This window comes from Cetorhinus maximus, chromosome 28 (assembly GCF_964194155.1).
Source record: "Cetorhinus maximus chromosome 28, sCetMax3.hap1.1, whole genome shotgun sequence".
NCBI lineage: Eukaryota > Metazoa > Chordata > Chondrichthyes > Lamniformes > Cetorhinidae > Cetorhinus > Cetorhinus maximus.
Window position 1 is genome coordinate 27,901,172 of NC_135906.1, and position 21,631 is coordinate 27,922,802.

Here is a 21,631-nt window from a genome sequence, read left to right on the forward strand (position 1 = left end):
GACCTCTTGAGTATACAACAAACATACAGTATTCCTAAGTAAGGCGGAACTCCAGTTTGGACATTTGGAGCGAGATTTAACTGATTCAAAACCCATGCGTTTACAGTGTGTTAAAATCAGGCTCAAATGTCCAAACTGGGAGAAAACTTTGAAATGTACAATTCCACTAAGCAGAGATGATTGAAGATTTTTTATGTGGTGCATTTATGAAAGAAACAGGAACCGCAGGCAACTATTAACGCTGGATTATCATTCCTAGGGAACTCTGAGAAACGTGAGGAATTAAAGATGGACAATTCACCTGGGCTGCTGAACTCCTTAACAACCCCAGCACTGATGGTGTTGGCGTCTACAGCAGCAGAAAACACCAGAGGTACTGCCACCTTCTGCCAGCAGCCCCGAACCTTTGCGGTGCCAGTCACGATGGACAAAGGCCAGGTTCCTTTCCTGAGTCCTTCCTACACATTGGCACCCATGTACCATCAGCCGGACCGGTCCAATGTAGAGTATCCCGTCCCGCTCCTGCATCTGCACCCACAGTTTAGCATGCTGGGATATGCTGCGCTCCAGTCCTTCCCACCTTATCAGGAGGTCGAGCGTTTCCGGCCCACGTACCTGGCCTCAAAGAGAATGAAGCACCTTCCGAGCGTAGAGCCTCCTCAGATCAGATATCTTGCCTCGGACCGGGACTTAAAGAAATATCGGGCTCACAATTCCACAGGCTGCCCAACAGCTGCAAAACGGGACACAGCAGGAGGACCGGGAATCACGTCCAATTCTGACGTTCCATGGAAAAACTCCCAGCACGACAGGAATAAAAGTAAGGAAAGAGCATTCATTGCTTTACTTGTAATTTGGTTTTAAGAGAACAGTGTGGTTAATTGGGTTGAAGGTATTTTTGGGTGCTCAAGCTAGTGAGATGCTGCATCCCTCTCACTATGAGGGGAACTCATAGTACATAGTACTCATACTACAAGGAAATGCTCAGTTCAGTACATCACACGGTCCATTTGCAACCTACTTACCCATTGCCTACGTTTAACCTGGCAATTCCTGCCTCTATGGCCAACCATGTCAGGTTGACTGAGCTGAGTTTCAATGCGACTCCCTCAAATCTCTCTTGCTGTCTAGAAAATGAAGATAATGGATTGATATTTGGAGGTAGCCTTATCTGGCCTTCCATGTTGCATGAGCAAGACCCACAAAGTTAACTGGAAGTATTTGGGCCTGTAGTTTTATTTCTTTGTGTGGGCAAGTGTCACTTGACAATGGGTCACAGAACCTTCATAGAAACCCAGAGCTCACCATGAGGCAGGAGTCCGGGAGGCCATGTGATGAGAACTTCAACCATAGTAGGCCACTCTACTCTTAGTGTCAACCATGGTTCATCCCCCCCCCCCCCCCCCCCCCCCCCACCAGAGACATGAGCACATCATCTAGGTTGGCACTCCATTGCAGTACTGAGGGGGTGCTGCACTGTCAGAGGTGCCATCTTTCAATGAGACCTTAAACCCCCTCCGCCCTCTCAGGTGGATGTTAAAGATCCAACTGTTTGAAGAAAAACAGGGGAGTTCTCCAAGTGTCCCAGTCAATATTTATCCCTCAACCAACATCATTAAAACATATTAGCTGGCCATTAAATCACAATGCTGTTTGTGGGACCTTGCTGTGTGCAAATTGGCTGCGTTGTTCCCTACGTTACTTCTTTGGCTGTAATTGGGACATCCTGGGGTTGCGAATGATGCTATATAAATTTAAGTTAGCTTTCTTTACCTACTCTAGCATCTGTAGATGTCGGCACACATGAATCTGTTGCAATTATAGTTGCCCGAATGATAATCTTCATCTGTTTTTTAATTGGCTTTCATCAACAACAACAACGTAGTATGTATTTATATGAATATACAGTTAACCTTTGACTGATTTTGTAAAAGGAAACAGCATTCCTATCTTGGAAGGTTTCATGCGGTATAGATGGACTTCCTATTTGATTTTCCCCATAACTTTGAGGTTTTGAACTGAGGACTGAATATCTTGCGGCCATGAATGAGTTAAAGAAATATTCATGTCAGTGATAGAAAGTATGCTCCCAGCCTCATCCCTGTGTCAGACCCACAGGCGAGATCCTCATCATTGAAATTCTTTTGTCCTGTCCAGATCGGACACAGATTGTGTTAAGTGTGAAATGAGGCCCATTTGTTGTGGGGGATTGTTCTCATGTAAGTCTGTTATGTTGTTAATTGGCTGTGAGAGGGGTGACTGGCTGGGTTCCTGTAGCTCTGCAGGTTGCCTTTCAGGATGCAGCCTCTGTATCCAAGGGCAGTCCCCACACAGATGATTGCTGTTAGAGGAGGACTCTCATCTGCTAATGTGGCTTGTCTCATTTTCAGACCTCCTCCCCCCACCACACAGCCTCCGCTTTTATTTCCGAAACTCTTCAGTGCGGAGCTAACTTTGCATTTGAAGACTTGCTGATTGAAGTCCCTGACATTCGAGGGATTAGTGGGATGGTTTAGTAAAGCTAAACCACCATTTTTGTATTCAATTGCAGGATCAGCCTGTCAGTTACAACAGTTTGCAATTTACTTACAGCTTTAAGTCACACAGGAAAACACTGTTTTATAGTTAATTGAATAAGGTGCCTGTTAATGAGAACATAGGGTTTTAATGGACAATTCAGTTTGTTGGAACTGACCTAATGGCTTTAGCTTCCTGTTGTTAGAGGGCAGAGAGCCAAATGGGATCAGTGTATACCGATGGTGATTGGTATCAGCACTGATAGTGTTTGGTATATATTGATTAAGATCAGATAGGAACTAAGAATCTAAATGAGGTACAGTAACAAAGGGAATACGAATATATAAATTACTGAAAGTTACACTAAGGCCATACCAAGAGCAATCCACGCAATAAAAGAAAGACTTGCATTTGTATAGCGCCTCTCTGGATGTCCCAAAGTGCTTTACTACCAGTGAAGTACCTTTGAAGCGTAGTCACTGTTGTAATGTAGGAAATGTAGCAGCCAATTTGCGCACAGCAAGCTCCCACAAATGGCAATGTGATAATGACGAGATCATCTGTTTTAAGTGATGTGGATTGAGGAATAAATATTGGCCAAGACACCGGGGAGAACTCCCCTGCTCTTCTTTGAAATAGGGACATGGGAGCTTCCACATCCCCCTCGAGAGGGCAGATGGAGCCTGGGTTTAACTTCTCATCTGAAAGACAAAAGGCGTTGGGCTTATTTCTAGATGGTAGAATTTCATGAAGAGAAGTTATGCTAAATTTGTATTGGACCACAACTGATCACATTTGGAGTACTGTATATGGTTCTGGTCACCATATTACAGAAAGGACTTAGAGGTCACTGGTGAGGGAGCAAAAAATATTGACAAGGATAATGCCAGAACTGCGAGATTATACCCATCAGGAAAGGGTGAAAGAGAAGGCCAAGGGATGGCCAAATAGAGGTCTTTCATCATTTTAAAGTTTAAATGTAATTCATTTTAATTAAATTAATTTAAGGTAAAATGAAGGTGGTCATTTGACGTCTTCTGAAGTCTGCCTGGCGGTAGGCCTGGGTGGTTTGAGTGTGAGGGAACAAAGGGAGGCTTAGATTGTTTTATTGAGGAGAAGGTGCAAGGTATTTACACATGGGGCAGGATTTTATGGCTGCGCTGTTGCGGGGGTGGGGCTGTGAAATGTGGCGAGCTGTTCAAAAGTCCATTGACCTCGGCGGGACTGGAAAATCCCACCGGCGGGAGGGGCCATAAAAATTCCACCCATGGAGACAATGGCAGCAGCCTGGGTGTTAACCATGGAGACTGAGTCTGCAAAGTCCCAGAGAAGTGTTGAATGTCAGGTTGTGAATGGTTATGGTTATGAATGGAACTGTTCATTAGGTCCCAAGGTGAAAGACAGTTGGGCTCTCAAGGGTAGGTAATTAGCATTTCTACCTAGCTAAAAGGTCCAAGTGATACACTTTGTGGTGGGGAAGGATGCAGAGGAAACCATTGCAAAGATCAGGTTACAAGCCTTCTTAGAATATCACTGAATATCAGCGTTTAGAGTCTGCCTCAATTCAGGAGGGAGCAACTAGAGACCACAAAGGTCTCTATGGTTTACCATGCAGGAGTGCAGGTGAAACCTTGCGCTCAGATCCAAAAGACCAAACTTGTGGGGATTTAAGACTAGGCTGGAAGAGTCACCTAGCTTGGGCTAGAAGGATAGTGTCCAGGAAAAGAAAGCCTCAGTGTGAAAGACAATTCTAAGATTGCTAGTTGCCAGGATGAGAACAGAAAAGAACAGGAATAAACCTTCGTGAGCTAAGAGTCATTTTGGATCGATTCTGGGAAAACTGAATGACTATGTAAAGGACAGTGTAAGGTATACCTGTGAAGTGTGGTTTTTCGGTTGGACTAAGAATAAAAAGGGGTGGGAGGAGGAGGATTATTTTAGACTCTGTGGTCTAAAGAATACAAAGGTAGTGCCTAGTTAAAAGTGTTTGTATTCATTTGTTATATTAAATGTCTTAAAATGCGAAACCTTGACATGTCCTTCTTCCAGCTATTAACTGAAAGTTATTGGTCTCTAGGAGATTGTAACATTATGAGAGCAGGTTGCACTATCTAGACTTATATTCCCTGGTGAATTGAAGATGTAATTGAGGTGCTTAAGATGATTATAAGATTTGTTAGGACAAATATTGAGAAAGTATTTTCTTTGGTTGGACGAGTCCAGAAGAGTGGAGGAGGTGCACCCTTAGGATTGGAGCTAGGCTTGTTCAGGGAGCTCTTCGTCATGTGAAGAGGAGCAGAGATCTGTCCTAAAAAGCCATGGGGGCTGGGGTGAGGGGCAGGTCAATTTCAAAAGTGAGATTGATAGATTTTTGTTAGGTAAGGGTATTGAGGGTTACGGAGTCATAGCAGGCAATGGAGTTAAGCTACAGATCATCCGTGACCTAATGGAACGGTGGAACAGGCTCGAGGGGCTGAGTGGCCTCTTCCTGTGTAACATGCTACAGTGTAGAACTTGGCCACCCAGATGGGGGTTCCTGGGCAGCACTAATGATATGAGGTAAAGAACAGAATTTGACCTGTTGGAGGTCAGTGTGAGCAGTGGGATTTCTCGTATTGGCCCTGTCAGTTCCTCCGGTCACTTTCACACCCTCTTTGTCCTTTTATTTGTGTCTCTTCCTTTTCTTATGGAAATAAAGGCAGAGACTGAGAGGAGGAGGAGGAGGTGGGGTTGGGGGGGTTGGTGGGGGTGGGGGTGGGGTCTATGGTGCATTGTAAGGGCCAGCTGGTAGCAGGGTGGGCTGGATGATGGGGAGGAGATGAGCTGTTAATGTTAAAATGCATGTTGATTATTTTAATGCTTTTCTCTGCTCCTGATTGATGTTCAAGTAGGATGCTGTCCTCAAGCAGTGTGGACCTTTTTGTTCTGGATTCGCGGGCTGGTTTTTAATTTACTAGGTACACATAGACCCCAATCATTGCACCATTTTAACCTCCAGTTGTCCTCAAACAAAGCAGTTTTAGGATCAAGCTTGAGAAACGAGAGACTCCTGTTTAAATCTTAAACATTCCATCTAAAGGGCCTGAACGTTGAACTAATAAAGGGAATAACTCCTTCATACTCTTAACCAGTGAGAAAGCGACATTCTCAGAAATTGCCCATTCAAGGGGACAATTTTGTTAGCTGCTTGCTAATTATGAATATCACTAATTGTTTTGCTAAAACGGGACTCTTGTATCCTAAATTTATTTGATTTTTAATTGTCTTACACTAATTAGTGGACAGCAGGAAAGGTTAAAGGTCAGGAATAGGCTGGTTAGCAATAGCTCTCTGTGCAGGCTGTGTGTTCCTATTGGTTTAATACCAATACCAAATGAGACAACACATTTCAATTAAAAAAAAAACACTTTATTCCAACCCTTATTCCAGAGAATATCTAAGTCTTTTTCCCACTTTATCAGCACCAAGTATTGAGTTCTAAAAGCTGCCAATAGTTAGCTGAAAAAGTTCCGTTCCATTTTGGTCTCTCTTCGTTCTGTCTCTCATCTGGCTGGTTGGGTTACCTTGTAATCATTTCAAATATACTCTTTAATATTTTACTGCCCCCTTGCCCGAAGTGCAAATTCTTGCAAGAGGGATGGGTCAAAAGCAGCAAAAGGTCCTCCTGTACCCCATCTGGAGTGCCAGGAGGCCATCATCACCAAGTCTAATTCCATCTTGACCTGATAATGGTGCATGTAAACTGTCCAACAGGCTCACAGGGCAGAGGTAAGGAGAAAGAATACAGTTGATTCCTCTCTCTTTAAGCCAGAGCACTGAATCGCTGGTATTAACCCATCTACAGTCTGACTGAGATCAGTGAACTCAACTTGGACTAGAGATCAATCCTAGTAGATTTGGGTGGTATGGTTTAATACTACACCAGACATCACCCTTATTGCCAGTACATTGGGGAAGCAGCTGAAATATTGCCACATGTATGGTCAAAGGGCCAAATATAATGTTTTGTCAGTAATTTCTATTATACCTGTCATTGGTATTCCAAAAATCAGCAAAATTATTATTTATAGTGGTAATGTTACTGGATTAGTAATTCAGAGGCTGGACTAATGCTCTGGAGACATGAGTTCAAATCCCACCAGGGCAGTTGGTGGAATTCAAATTCAATTAATTAATAGTCTCCATAATGATGACACTGAAACCACTGAATTGTTATAGCGCCTTTCAGAGCAGGGAATCTGTCATCCTTACCTGGCATGGCCTACATGTGACCCCAGACCCACAGTAACGTGACTGACTCTTAATTGCCCTCTGAAATGGCCCAGCAAACCTCTTGCTTGGTAGCTCACCAACACCTGCTCAAGGGCAATTAGGGGTGGGCAATAAGTGCTGGCCTTGCCAGCGATACACCCCAAGGCTGAATGAAAAAATAAAGCACCTCTCACATCCTCATAACACCTCAAAATGCTTTACAGTCACTGCCACATAGGCACAAGCCCAGCCAATTTGCACACAGCAAGATCCCATAGACACCAGCTGAGGTGAGTTTTCAATGACTTGCACCCAAGATATGGGTCACACTGGTGAAGAATGCTTACATTTCCCTTATCTAGTTGCCCAGAGGAGGTGGTGGTAGTGATGGTTGGCCTTCTCCCTGAACCACTGCTAATGGTGCTCCCACAACAAGGAAGGAATTCCAGGATTTTGACCCACGGATGATGAAGGAAATGTAATATATGAGCAAGGTAAGAGGGGGTGTAACTTGGGGTTCTTACCCAACCCCCCCTCCACCCTCCCCCACCCCCACCCTCCCCATTGGAATTCCTCTTCTGGGTGCATTGCCATAGCCTCCTGGGCTAAGGGCCAAGCGCTGGAAAATGGGATTATTGTAGTCAGGTCTCCGTTGACTGGCATGGGCATGATGGGCCGAATGGCCTCCTCCTGTGCTGTAAACATCAATGAGTCTATGAGTCCACTATGAGGTAGCAGGGTTGGGAACTGGTGTAGAAATAACCTTGGTGATTTGCTGCACCCTTCCAGTTGAGTGCTGAGAGTATCCCATCAGACTCCATCGGTTTTTGGTGAATATATCGCTGCTGCTCATAATACAATGCCAGGTGATTAATGTTTTTAAAAAAAGATGCAGTCTTGACGGGACTTTGTGTCCTTTCCTGAGGTAAAATCCTCCTCATTCCCTACACGGAAGCAGTAACTACACTTCAAAAAGTGCTCCATTGGACGTAAGACGCCCCGAGGTCATGAAAGGTGCTAAATCAATGCAATTCCTTCCTCTTCTTTTGATTCCATCTGTCTGAATGCTGGTGAAGGCCAACAAGTGGGGATGGGCAAGGTGGTTGAGACTTAATGTTTTTCCTGGGAGACCAGTACCTGGCTAGAAGAATGAAGAGAAAGGTGAGGGAGGGACAAGAGGGAGAATTATACTGGGGTCTGGGCAAATACTGTCTGTTTTATGGGGAAAATTCTTTGGCAGCCCTTCCGAACCTGCAACCTCTAGAACAAGAAGAAGAAGGGCAACAGGCGCATGGGAACACCGCCTCCACCAAGTTGCCCTCCAACTCGTGCACCACCCTGATTTGAAACTACATTACTGTTTCCTCACTGTTGCTGGGTCAAAATCTTGGAACTCCCTAACAGCACTGTGGGTGTAGCTACAGACTGCAGTGCTTCTACAAGGTGGCCCACCACCACCTTCTCAAGGGCAACTAGGGATGGGCAATAAATGCTGGCCAGCGATGCCCACGTCCCGTGAATTATAGCATCACAGGATGGTTACAGCACAGAAGGAGGCCATTCAGCCCATTGTGTCCATGCCAGCCCTGCCTTTTCCCCATATAGCAATACTTTTTTCTCTCCAGATACCAATCTGAGGGCCATGATTGAATCTGCCTCCACCACACTCTCAGGCAGTGCATTGCAAAAGGATTTTTTTGTCATGTTGCGTTTGGTTCTTTTGCCACACACCTTAAATCAGCGTCCTGTAGCTTACATTTTACATTTACATTACACTTCCTTCCTCTCGCTCTTGACGTTTCTGCCAATGGGAACACTTTCTCCCTCTCTACTCTGACAGACCCCCTCATGATGCTGAACAACTCCATCAAATCTCCTCTTAATTGAATCTTCTCTAATAAAATGAAAGCATTGATTGAGGGCCGGGGCCTATAGGGCAGGAGGTTTGAAGAGTAGCAGAGAAGTGGTTTGGGGATGCTAAATCAGGGCATTAAGGCTTTAAAGATTACAGAAGGGAGGGAGGATTGAGGGAGGAAAGGAGTTTGGATGGCAGCGGAATAGTTAAACAGTGTGTGGGGTAGGAGGCAATGCTGTGTGATTAATCCCAGGGCATATATAGTACAGGCTTAACATGTCTCTAAGCAGAAGTCAATGATCTGTGACTAATTAAGGCCATTCAAAAGCAAACGGACAATTGAAAGAGGTTCTGGTGGCCTATTGAAGGCAATCCTTTCAAATGGTAGTTATTATAATGCAACCAGCTGTCTCTCTGAAGCCTCTCCAAGTCCCTTTCTCTCCTATGGAGATTGGAGTGGTGTAACAGCAGATGGGTTGATCAATCTCACAAGCTCACACTCACACTGATCCAGCGAAAACAGCTATTTGCACGAGTGGAGATGGGGAGTTTACAGGAATTGTGGAAGTTGTGGGATTTGTGTTTTTTTTTAAAACCAGCCCCAGCTGCTGCCAAATGAACCCATTGTCAACATTCTTTCAAATTCGACTTCAACAAAATCAAACAAGAGCAGGCAATTAATAGCGTCACCAGGAAAACAAACCGAAATACGATGGCTCTGTCGGTCTTCTCACCATCTCCTGAAGGTACTGACTATCGCTGGACCACAAGGTCTCACCGCCTGGATAGTGTTGGCCGGCTGTGCAACCATGAAGGGCATCACCAGTCAAGCCTTACCCTGTCCACACATCTGCAATTCCCACTGTGGTCACCAGGAGTGGGAACGAAGGCTGGTGTTTCTCTGCCTGAGTACTGAAACCAGTTCGAGCCGCCTAATTGTGCCCTTGGCACGAATCAGGATTTGAAACTGGGCTTTCTGATCTTCAGGTGCAGGGACGAGTGGGGGGAGGGACATGAGCCACAGTGAAAAGTGACATAAATCATTGGCAACCAAATCTCCACCATTGCTTGCAAAGAAAGACCTTGGCCAGGATATTTCAGAAGGCAGAGTTTCCCTTACCACCATCTGGGGAGTCAGCAGCAAACACACTTCTGTCCATATTGGCTGCCCCACAGCCATTTGCTGCTCCAATGAGTGTTCATTGGCTGGAGGCGGGACTTCCAACTCTCAGTCGCCATTTCTGTTATTAAATATCTCCTTAAAAGTCTGTCATTGCAAATCTACAGACTTACCTTTTAGCCCTAGTTTCCCAGTTCACTTTAGCTAGCTCTGCCTTCACACCCTTTTAATTGCCTTTATTTAAGTTTAACACACCAATCTCAGACTCTCACTTCTCCCCTTCAAACTGAACGTGAAATTCCATCACGTTATGATCGCTGTCACCTAGGGGATCCTTTACCATGAGGTTATAGATTAATTCTGTCTCATTGTGCACTCCCAGGTCTAGAATAGCCTGCTCCCTAGTTGGCTATAGAACATACTGCTCTAAGGAACTGTCCCAAATACTGTCTAATGAACTCATTTTTCAGGCTACCTTTGCCAGCCTGATTCACCCAATCCACAGGTAGATTAAATTCACCCATGATTGTTGTTGTACCTTTCTTACATGCCCCATTTATTCCTTCCTGTATACTCTGTTCTACAGTGCAACTATTATGAGGCATATAAACTAGTCCCACCTCTTACCTTTCCTATTTCTTATCTCTACCCAAACTGATTCTACATCTTGCTCTTTTGAGGTAAGGTCACTCCTCATTAATGTACTAATGACATCCTTAATTAACAGAGCTACCCCACCACCTTTTCCTAGCTTCCTGTCTTTTTGAAATGTCAAGTACCCTTCAATATTCAAGTCCTAGCCTGGTCACCTTGCAACCATATCCCTGTAAAGGCTATCAGGTATTTATTTCTATCTGTGCTAACAATTCATCCATTTTGTTACAAATGCTGCATGCATTCAGATACAAAGCCTTTAACTCTGTCTTTTTATCATTTTTGCAATCTCTGACCTTATCTGCTAGTGCACTGTTAAGTTTGTATGTTTTGCCCTTTCTTGTTTATCATTTCCTAAATCACAACCTTGCTCTAGTAACTGATTGTTTCCCTTTGTCTCACCACATTTCCTCTCACATGACCCCTTCCCCCAACTATTCAGTTTTAAACTTTCTCTGCTGCCCTAGTTATACAACTCATCAGAAGAATGGTTCCAGAACAGTCCAGGTGAAGACTATCCCAAAGATACCGCTCCCACTTTCCCAGTCCTGGTGCCAGTGCCCATGAATCAAAACCCACTTCTCCCACACCAATCTTTGAGCCGCGCATTCACCTCTCTATTCTTATTTACCCAACGCCAATTTGCTCATAGCTCAGATAATAATCCAGAGATGACATCCATACGAATGAGGAGCAGGAGTAGGCCATTTGGCTCCTCAAGCCTCCTCTGCCATTTGATAAGATCAGGGCTGATCTGATAGTTACCTCAAATCTGCATCCCACCCACCCCTGATAACCTATCACCCCACCCTCCTTGCTCACCAAGAATCTATCCACCTCTGCCTTAAAAATATTCAAAGACTCATGACCCTCTGAGAGAAAATGTTTTGCCTTATCTCCATTTTAAATGGGCAATACCTTATTTTTAAATAGTGACCCCTAGTTCTAGATTCTCCCCAAGAGGAAACATCCTCTCCATATCCACCGTGTCAAGACCCCTCAGGATCTTATACGTTTCAATCAAGTCACCACTTACTCTTCTAAATTCCAGCGGATACAAGCCTAACCTGTCCAACCTTTCCTCATAAGACAACCCAGATTACCTCTGAGGCTCTTCTTTTTAATTTAGCTCCTAGCTGCTCCTACTTCCTATGCAGGACCTCTTTCCTAGTCCTGTCAATGTCATTGGTACCAACAACAGTTGGATCCTCCCCCTGCCACTGCAAGTTCCTCTCCCAGCCCAGAGCAGATATCCCAAACCCTAGCAACCTGCAGGCGACACAGCTGTCTGGACTCACACTCTCAGCTGTGGAGAACTGAGTCTATCCCCCAGACTATAATGTTCCCTACAACCATTACATTCCCATTAAACCCCACCACTTGAATGGCTTCTCGTATCATGGTGCCGTGGTCAGTTTGTTCAGTTACCTTGCAGCCTGCGTTCTCATCTATACAGGCTGTAAGCACCTCGAACCTGTTGGACAGTTGCCAAGGCTGAGGCTCCTCCACTTCTACCTTCTTGATCCTTATACCCGCCTCACTCGCAGTCAGACTCCCCTGTCCCCCACCGCTGACCACATCAAACCCTTTCCTGAGGGGTTCCAGTCTTTCTGGAACAAAGTGTCCAGGTTACATTTCCACTCCCTGATTTGACCGATCCCAGGAACTCACCCACAGGGCGATGCTGTGATCTGTCTGCTCAGTATCACAGTGGCTGAAGTAGACCAAGGATCAAACAAGGCCTGCAGCCCTGGGTACTGGGAAGCAGACATGTCGAGAGGGCCAAGTGGGATAAGTGGTAACACCACGTATGGGTTAAAAAGGAGTATTGTGTAGATGGAAAAGTTAAGATCAAATAGTAAATATTCGGAACTGATTCCGGAGCCAAAATGTTAACGGAATTGTTTGTGGTTTCTGACACCCCCCCCTTGTTTGATGGTGTGACTCAACCACTGCCCGCCCCAGGCCTCTGTCGGACTGTGTGGGTCATCATGTGGGTAATGACCTGATAATCACTCAGGATTGTCTTTTCCCAGGAGCTTGGGAGGTGGGCCACTGTTTATTGAGCAGAATGACAGTTTATAGCAGCGCTGCTTGTGTGAACAGATGCTCCCAATAGATCAACAGACAGTCAAGCTGCTCATTTCCCAGCTTTGAATGGCCTCGCTCTCCAAACAATAATTGAATTGTGGCTTTTGCGGTGCCATAAGCAATGTTTGTAGAAGCAAAGGAAATAAATCAGGCTCCAGGACACAGTCTCAACACAGGAGTAATGCACAGACATTACACTGTGTACACTGATCTGTCACAACACTAGCTGGCATAGCGTTGCTCAAGAGTGAGGAGCAAACAGGCCACATTTCAGAGACATCTCTTCCTTCATTGCTTGTCATTTTCCAAATATTTTATAAATCACAGAAGTTAGAGACGCCAGGAAGGCGGAATGGAAGTGTTGACATTGGCCAGTTGCAGCTATAGCTTAAGTAGGATTCATGTACCTTCTCCTCTGCCCTGGAGCAGGATACCAGCACCCCACCCAAGCATGGTACCCTTTCCAGTTCCTGCACCAGTTCTCCCTGCGACATTACAGAGTGCGAGTTTAGATGACTAGTGATGGGCAGCCTGTGTGGGACACTCAGCCACTCGGCTGTCATCCAGTTCCGGCCGCTTACTGTGAACGGGGAGCTGGGACATACGGAAGAGGGGAAGTGACATGCCAGTAACATTCTGCACCCAACGCCCTTTCTAAAAGGACAGGCCAGCCCGTGCTCAGAACGACCTGAGTTACGCAAATGAGTAACTGAAATGGGCCAGGGAGTGGGTGGCACAATCCATCAGGTAGAAGTTTCTAGAATTAGGGGCTTGAGCCTTGCCAGACTGATAGCCTAAGAGAGCTTCCTCTTATATTTCCTTGTGGTTTGGGATGTTTTTAAAATGCTAATTCGTTGGGGTACATACAGAGAAACTATTTCCTTTGGTGTGAGAACACTGGGAGAATCAAGAGGGCATCATCTCCAAATTAGAACTTGCCTTTTACTGTTTTACACAAAGGGTGGGGGAAGTCTGGAATTCCTGCTTCTCCTCCGGAGTTTCCAACACAAAGATTGATAGATTTTTGTGGGATTAAATGATCAAGCATTATGGAATAAAGGCAGATGGAGTTGAGGTATAGATCAGCCATGATCTAATTGAATGGCAGAACAGGTTTGAAGGGCTGAATAGCCTCCTCCTGTCCCTATTTCCTATGTTTCCCTCCCAGGAGCACTATGTAATGAACACGTTAACACAAAGGCACAAATATCGCTCTTTAGGCTGGTCTTTTTCCCATTTCAGCCACTGCAAGTGACAGGTGACAGATGATGGAAGGTGAGTCATATGTGACGGACAGTGGGTGTTGGGTAATAGATGGTGGGTATTAAGTGATAGATTGTGCTTGATGGACAGTGGGTGGTGAGGGTGAATTGTAGTTGATGATTAATTGGTGATGGATAGAGGGTGGCGGGCAATGGATGCTGAGTGTCAATTGAGAAAGAAAGAATGACATGCATTTCGATAGCACCTTTCACAACCTCAGAGTGTCCCAATGTGCTTTACAGCTGACAAAATTGGTTTAAGGTGTACCCCCTGTTGTAAATGGGTGGCAACTATGGAAAATTGGCAGCCGATCATAGAGTGGGAAGTATTGGTTCTGGGTGGGCAGTGGGTGATATGTGACCACATGTGGCTCCAGTGTGTGGCTGGAGCCATAGTAATGAAGGTTGACCAACCTGCTTTAGATATTTTTATCTAGTGCTTGGCGCTTGGTGAAGAGGGATCCAAATCCTTGCAGTCTTGTAGGAACACAAACAGGGATAAGGGGAGGATTGGCAGTAGGGGCAGAGGTTGGGGCTAAGGTCATGGATCATGCCACTTAACCCCTAATAATCAGGTGCTGCAGAATGTGGCAAAAAGGGCTTGATTGAGGGAGTGAGGTGGAGAGTGATAAAATATCTCTCATTGACCTTTTGGTGAGGTGGTGATGAATATATAGGGATATGGGTATGGCCATACTGCCTGTCATGTGTGTGAATAGCCTGGACTCAAACATGAAGGATATTCAGTTGGGCAAAAAACTGGAGGGTAGTTGGTGCCCGTGGAAGTGTACCTTAGCAAGCGCCTCGAGAGGATGGAGAAAATCAGAGAGGAAGACAAAAGAAGATTTGGCTACCCAGTCAATTATTTCAGAAGACTTTTCGATTAGTTGGATTGATAATAGGCTGATGCCCCATTTGATCTCACCCTTCCAAACTTCCTTCTTCAAAGGCAAATAGAGTGTCACTTATTGCAAGGGGAGTGGAATATAAAGGTAGGAATGTATTTTGTACAGTTGTACAGTACTGTGTATAATGTTGGTCTCCTCATTTAAGAAAGGATGTTAAATGCATTAGAAGCGGTTCAGAGAAGGTTCACTCGGCTGATACCCGGAATGGGAGGGTTATCTTACAAAGAAAGGATGGGTCGGGCCTGTATCCATTGGAGTTTAGAAGATTAAGAGGTGATCTTATTGAAACATATAAGATCCTGTGGGGACTTGGCAAGATGGATGCTGAAAGGATGTTTCCCGTTGTAGGAGAGACTAGAACTAGGGGCCACAGTTTAAAAATAAGGGGTCTCCCATGTTAGACAGAGATGTTTTCTCTCAGGGGGTAGTGAGTCTTTGGAACTCTCTTCCCCAGAGAGCGGTGGAGGCAGGGTCAATAAATATTTTTAAGGCAGAGGTAGATAGATTCTTGACCAACAAGAGAGTCAAAGGTTATCAGGGGTGGGCGGAATGTGGAGTTGAGGCCATGATCTTATTGAATGTCAGAGCAGGCTCAAGGGGCCGAATGGCCTGATCCTAATTTGTATGTTCCAATGTGGATTACAAGAACAAATAGCATTTCTATTGTGTCTTTAGCTGAGTGAAATGCCCGACGGCGCTTGTAGCTTTAACAGGCAGATGGTGTCTCAGTTTAACACCTCATTCAGAGGAATATACTGCTCTCCCTTAGCACTGCAGGGGAAGGTCAGCATAGAATATAGACGCAGCCCACAACGTACTGACCCAGAGGAAAGTGTGTTAAACCTGAGCCAAACTGACACTTCACAGAATGGATGATTTGATTGGAAGGACAGGCTGTGCAGTTTGATGGCCGATTGTGTGTCTTTCTTGCAGATGTTAAGGCTGCACATGACTGCTCTACGTTCCTGCAGTGCCCACTGTGCCAGGAGGAGTTAAAACGAGGAGATCTTCAGCAACACCTACAGCAGGAACTGGAGAGATTAACTGCACTCAGCCCCAGGTCTGTGTCAGGGGAACAAGTTGGGGATTTGCATTCTGCTTCCCTGTCTGTTCCTGCTTTCCCTTCTGCCTCCCATGTCTTTGGAACCCCAAGGCCAGTAAACCTCAGTCTCACCCCCCCCCACCATACCCCTCAGCTCCACTACCCACCCTCAGTCTCACCCTCCCCACTGTACCCCTCAACTCCAATACCCACCCTCAGTCTCACCCCCCCACCAAACCCCTCAGCTCCAATACCCACCCTCAGTCTCACCCTCCACTGTACCCCTCAGCTCCACTACCCACCCTCAGTCTCACCCCCCCACTGTACCCCTCAGCTCCACTACCCACTCTCAGTCTCACCCTCCACTGTACCCCTCAGCTCCACTACCCACCCTCACTCACTCCCCCATCGTACCCCTCAACTCCAATACCCACCCTCACTCACTCCCCCATCGTACCCCTCAACTCCACTACCCACCCTCAGTCTCACCCCCCCCACTGTACCCCTCAGCTCCACTACCCACCCTCAGTCTCACCTCCCTACGTCTCCGCTGAAAATAACCTGTCCTCAGTGGTACAATAAACATCAGTTTGAGACAGGACTGAACCTCATCCTGGACCTGGCTGCATTTCTGATCCAGTGGTTGGGATGTGTATAATACATCTGGATATGACTGGGTAGCTATTTGTGGGTGAGACCGTGTGTAGTTCGTTTACCAATAGTCAGGGCACAGCATAACCAAGGGAACGGGACATTATTTGTGTAGACGTTAGATTTTACTGTGGATTATGATTATAGTTTACTGATTTGAGTTTCCACAATTAATAAAGTGAAAGGTTGGGTTATATTTGGAAGGAATTGACTTTCTAGAAATTAGAAAATTGTTAACATCAGTTGTGAGAGTAACGCTCTCCCTTGGGGACATCCTGCTCTCACTGGCGGAGGTCTCTTCATATCTTTCCAGTTATGGGTTTTAATTTTTCCTCCATCTGGTCAAAAAATCAAGTGAAATCAAGTCGAAACCAAATCTAAAATGATAAGAGTGAATAAAATGTGTCCATCGGAGAATCTGGATTGGGAAATCGCTGAAATCCACCTGCTTGTTTCAGTCTCCCACTCCCTCAAGTATTTATCCAACTACTTCTGTTTGCTTCATAGATCTCAGAACAGTCCATTCCACACAATCTAGACTGGCAGTGCACCTCCCCCCTCCACCACCCACCTCTACACTGCAGCCTTGATTCAAGAATTCATGGTAATCCCGAGCCTATAATACTGGGGCTCGTTTTACCCAAGAATTGCAAATCCTTGAATAATATCTACCCTGAGCCTATCCTCATCCCCAAGTGGACCCACTGATACTTTAAAATGCAACTGGCTCTATGGCTAGGATTTTCCCATCGGCGATTTGGGGGCGGGGCCCGCTCGCCGACGGGAAAATGATGTGGGGTGACGTTGGGAGGAATCCTCGACGTTATCCTGGTCCCTTTAAATTTTCAGGAAGGTGGGTGGACAGTGAAATCAGCTGTCCACCCGCTGACCTGTCAATGGCCAATTGAGGCCATTAACAGGCTAATTAACCTTGTTAAAGACCCTGTCCAGCCAAGCTTAAGGCTGGTGGGCAGGACAGGAACCCCAGTGGGATCCAGATTATTCAGGAAACCTCATCTTGTGTGACATTGTCACATGAGGGGGACATGTTAATAATTTTAATATTTTTCTATTTTTGGAGTTTTTTTACCTGTTAGTAATCTCCCTGAGACAGCACTTAGCCTCAGGGAGCAGTGCACACCTGGACAGATGGGGAATCCCCACCGCCCCCCCCACCCCACCCCCCCCCCCCACCGCACAGGAAGCACATGGCGCTTCCCATTGGGCAGCCCGCTAGGTGGGCCTTCATTGGCCCATCCACTCAAAATGGCGGCAGGCCCCATTCCGGCGGCGGCCACCCACCCACCAAGGGCTAAATTCTGCCCTATAAAGGTGGAATACCAGAAAGAGGTAACGTCACAGAATTCACAGGATCACAGAATTGTTACAGTGCAGAAGGAGGCCATTCGGCCCATCATGTCTGCACCAGCTCTCCGAATGAGCATCATGACTCAAGTGCCATCCTCCTGCCTTTTCTCCATAACTCTGCACATTGTTTCTATTTAAATAATCATCTAATGCCCTCCTGAATGCCTCAATTGAATCTGCCTTCACTACACTTCCAGGCAGTGCAATCCAGACCTGAACCACTCACTGTGTGAAAATATTTTTTCTCACATCACATTTGCTTCTTTTGCAAATCACTTTTAATCTGTGCCCTCCTGTTGTTGATCCTTTTACAAGCAGTAAGTTTCTCTCTATCCACTCTGTCCAGCCCCCCTCATGATTTTGAACACCTCCATCAATTCTCCTCCTAGCCTTCTTCTCTCCAAGGAGAACAGTCCCAACTTCTCCAAACTTTCTTTATAACTGAAGTATCTCATCCCTGGAACCATTCGTGTAAACCTCTTCTGCACTCTCTCCAATGTGTTCACATCCTTCCTATAATGCGGTGCCCAGAACTGTGCACAATACTCCAGCTGAGGTCTAAATAGTATCCTATACAAGTTTTTGTTTTATTCATTTATGGGGTGTGTGCATCACTGGCTGGGCTGGCATTTATTGCCCATCCCTAACTGCCCTTGAGAAGGTGGTGGTGAGCTGCCTTCTTGAGCTGCTGCAGTCCATGTGGTGTAGGTACACCCACAGTGCTGTTAGGGAGGGAGTTCCAGGATTTTGACCCAGGAACAGTGAAGGAACGGCGATATATTTCCAAGTCAGGATGGTGAGTGACTTGGAGGGGAACTTCCAGGTGGTGGTGTTCCCATCTCTCTGCTGTCCTTGTCCTTCTAGATGGTAGTAGTCGTGAGCTTGGAAGGTGCTGATGAAGGAGGTTTGGTGAGTTCCTGCAGTGCATCTTGTAGATGGTACACACTCCTGCTACTGTGTGTCGGTGGTGGAGGGAGTGAATGTTTGTGGATGGGGTGTCAATCAAGTGGGTTGCTTTGTCCTGGATGGTGTTGAGCTTCTTGAGTGTTGTGGGAGCTGCACTCATCCAGGCAAGTGGAGAGTATTCCATCCTGTCTTGTGCCTTGTAGATGGTGGACAGACTTTGGGGAGTCAAGGGGTGAGTTACTCGCCGCAGGATTCCCAGCCTCTGACCTGCTCTTGTAGCTACAGTGTTTATTTGGCTAGTCCAGTTCAGTTTCTGGTCAATGGTAACCCCCAGGATATTGCTTGTTCAGCACACCCTCCTTGCTCTTCTTCTCTAAGCCTCTATTACTAAAGCCCAGGATACTATCGGCTTTATTAACTTCTCTCTCCACCTGTCCTGCCACCTTTAATGATTTATGCACATATACACCTAGGTCCCTCTGCTCCTGCACACCCTTTAGAATTGTACTTCTTATTTTATATTGTCTCTCCATGTTCTTCCTACCAAAATGAATCACCTCATACTTTGTGCATCATTAGCTGCAACCTCTGCATCTTCTCCACTCCCCCCCAACCCCGTGTATGTAATACAAGACGGTTAGGAAGTGCTCCCCACTGATTCCTCCTGTCGGCACACAGACAGATAATGTAGTGCTCTCTTCAGCAGACTGGGAAGATGGTCAAGACTGTCAATCTAGAGCGGGCTCCAGTAAGGGATCTTGACGTTTTTGGGATTTCTGTGGTCTCATCAGATAATTCATCCCTTGGGAGAGTAATTCTCCAATTTACTCTTAGAATCCACTGAATTATTTACCCTGACCTCACGCACACTTCTAAACACTAACTTGGTCTTGTTTCTTTCAGCTGTGAGGAGGAAAGTGCATCACTGCAATTAACACAGGTAATTAACAGCACATCATTCTATCTCTGCCCTTTCCCTCAAAGAATGGAGTCCTCGGTATATAATGATAGTATTATTGAACTCTGCTTTAAACTGTTGGTGTCAATGCCAAAAAGAGCAGTCTTAGCTGGGACAGCACTGAGCAGAGACAGAGTAAAGCTCATCTCTATCCTGCTTTCTGCTCTGCCCCTCCACTGTCACCATTGCTGAGAGCAACAAGCATTCTGGGGAATGATGGGCACAGACTCCTGAGCTAATGCCCACACATCAGCTCCTGCTGCCATTCCTGTCGCCGTATGTGTATAAAGTGGGGCCAAGTCTTGGCACTAACTCCAGCATAACAGCAAAACACTGCAGATGCTGAAAATCTGAAATAAAAACCGAGAATGCTGGAAATACTCCACAAGTCTGACTGCATGTATGGAGAGAGAAACAGGGCTAACGTTTCAGGTTGTTGGCCTTTATTCAGAAACTGTTTGAAATGTAACATGTTTAAGCAAGAGCAGAAGCCAGAAAGGGAAGGGTAGTGAGGGGATGCAGAGAACTAAAGAGAAGGTCGATGATAGCCTGGAACGAAGCTGCCTAGAGCTCACTTGAGTCACAATCTACAAGACAAAGTAAACTACCCAATGCTTTGAGGTCAACCTGATTGCACCCCCCTCCCCCCCCACCACGAGCTCCATGTCACTGACTAATCCCTGGGGTTGACATCTTTTCCCAAGTAGAAAACAGGATAGAAGGATTAGGATGGGACAGAGGGATTTAATTTGGGAACAGAAAAGAGGTTAGATGGAATAAAGTGAGAGAATTAGGTAGAGGCAAGTGAAGAACATTAAAAAGGGACATACTGGGGATAGATAGACACTGGGTGAGTCTAATGTCTGCAGATCCCTTGGGAGCAGAATTGGAAGGGAGTGAATCTCAGGAACCTGTGGGTGTGTAGTCAGTGAGTGGAGACATGAGTTAAAATTAATGGATGGGAAGTCTTGAGGTACACAGGCCAATTTCTCAAGAGGAAATCCTTTTGAGTGCTGCACTTCACCGGGAGCACTGGAGAGTGGAAAGATCTTTACTGATTCCAAAACTGGGTCAGTCTGAACTCTCTCTGATTATCCTACATGTAAACACTGAGAAACTCAAGCTAATGTCTCCATTGTTTTCACTGTCTATTGTATCAATAATGCATCTTATCTTTCTTCAGTCTCCATCCATTAAGGAAGAAGTGAGATCTCCCAGTGGGTCACCAATGTCTACAGACGACGGCCATCATTTAGAGAGACAACAGGTGAAGCTGTGATAAGGGACATGGCACATTGTCCAATGGTTGTAAGGTTGCCTTAGTGCCATCTGACTCATTACAGAATATAAACTGCATTTTCTTATCCCAATATTATGTCCTCCACTGTCTCTTTATGGCATTTTCTTTGGTTCCTGCACATCACTGTAAAATAGCAGGTTTTTCACCATACAGCTTTGACAGCCTCAATGCCCTTAATATAAAGATCAAGGAAGGAAATAAACCAATGATTAACACCTTTATATGTGAGCATTGCTGACAAAGCCAGCATTTAATGCCCATTCCTAATTTGCTCTTGAGATAGTGATGAGCTGTACACAGCTGAGTGGCTTCCTATCGATTTCAGAGGGCAACTACATTGCTGTGGGTGTGGGTCATATGTAAGCCAGACCAAGTGAGAATCCTCCTCTGGAGGACATCACCAAGCCAGATGGGTCTTTACACCAATTCAGTAATTTCATCATCATTAATAGGACAAGTATTTTATTCTAGATTTATTAATTAATTGACTTTAAATTCCTCCAGCTATGGTGGTGGGATTTGAACTCGAGACTCCAGAGCATTGTTCCAGGCCTCTGAATTACTAGCCCAGTAACATTACCGCTATGCTATTTGTGGTAATCTGAGGTGCAATACACCTTTAAGAGAATGTGAGCAGATTGACCACGTGACTGTGTTACCCAATGGCGGTGTAACATGGGCTACAATGTAAATCAATAGTTTAGAATAGGGTCTGGTTGGAGAAGCACACATTGTGGTTAGTGCTCTG

At 45.6% G+C, this 21,631-nt stretch overlaps 1 long non-coding RNA gene across 1 annotated transcript; it reads left to right on the forward strand.

Annotated features, from left to right (window-relative positions):
* The first annotated feature begins 695 nt into the window (after positions 1-695).
* On the forward strand, positions 696-20,831 carry LOC144668987 (uncharacterized). Its single transcript, XR_013573578.1, has 4 exons — positions 696-820; positions 15,592-15,718; positions 19,529-19,565; positions 20,767-20,831. It is a non-coding gene; the product is annotated as an uncharacterized LOC144668987 (long non-coding RNA).
* Positions 20,832-21,631: the final 800 nt, after the last annotated feature.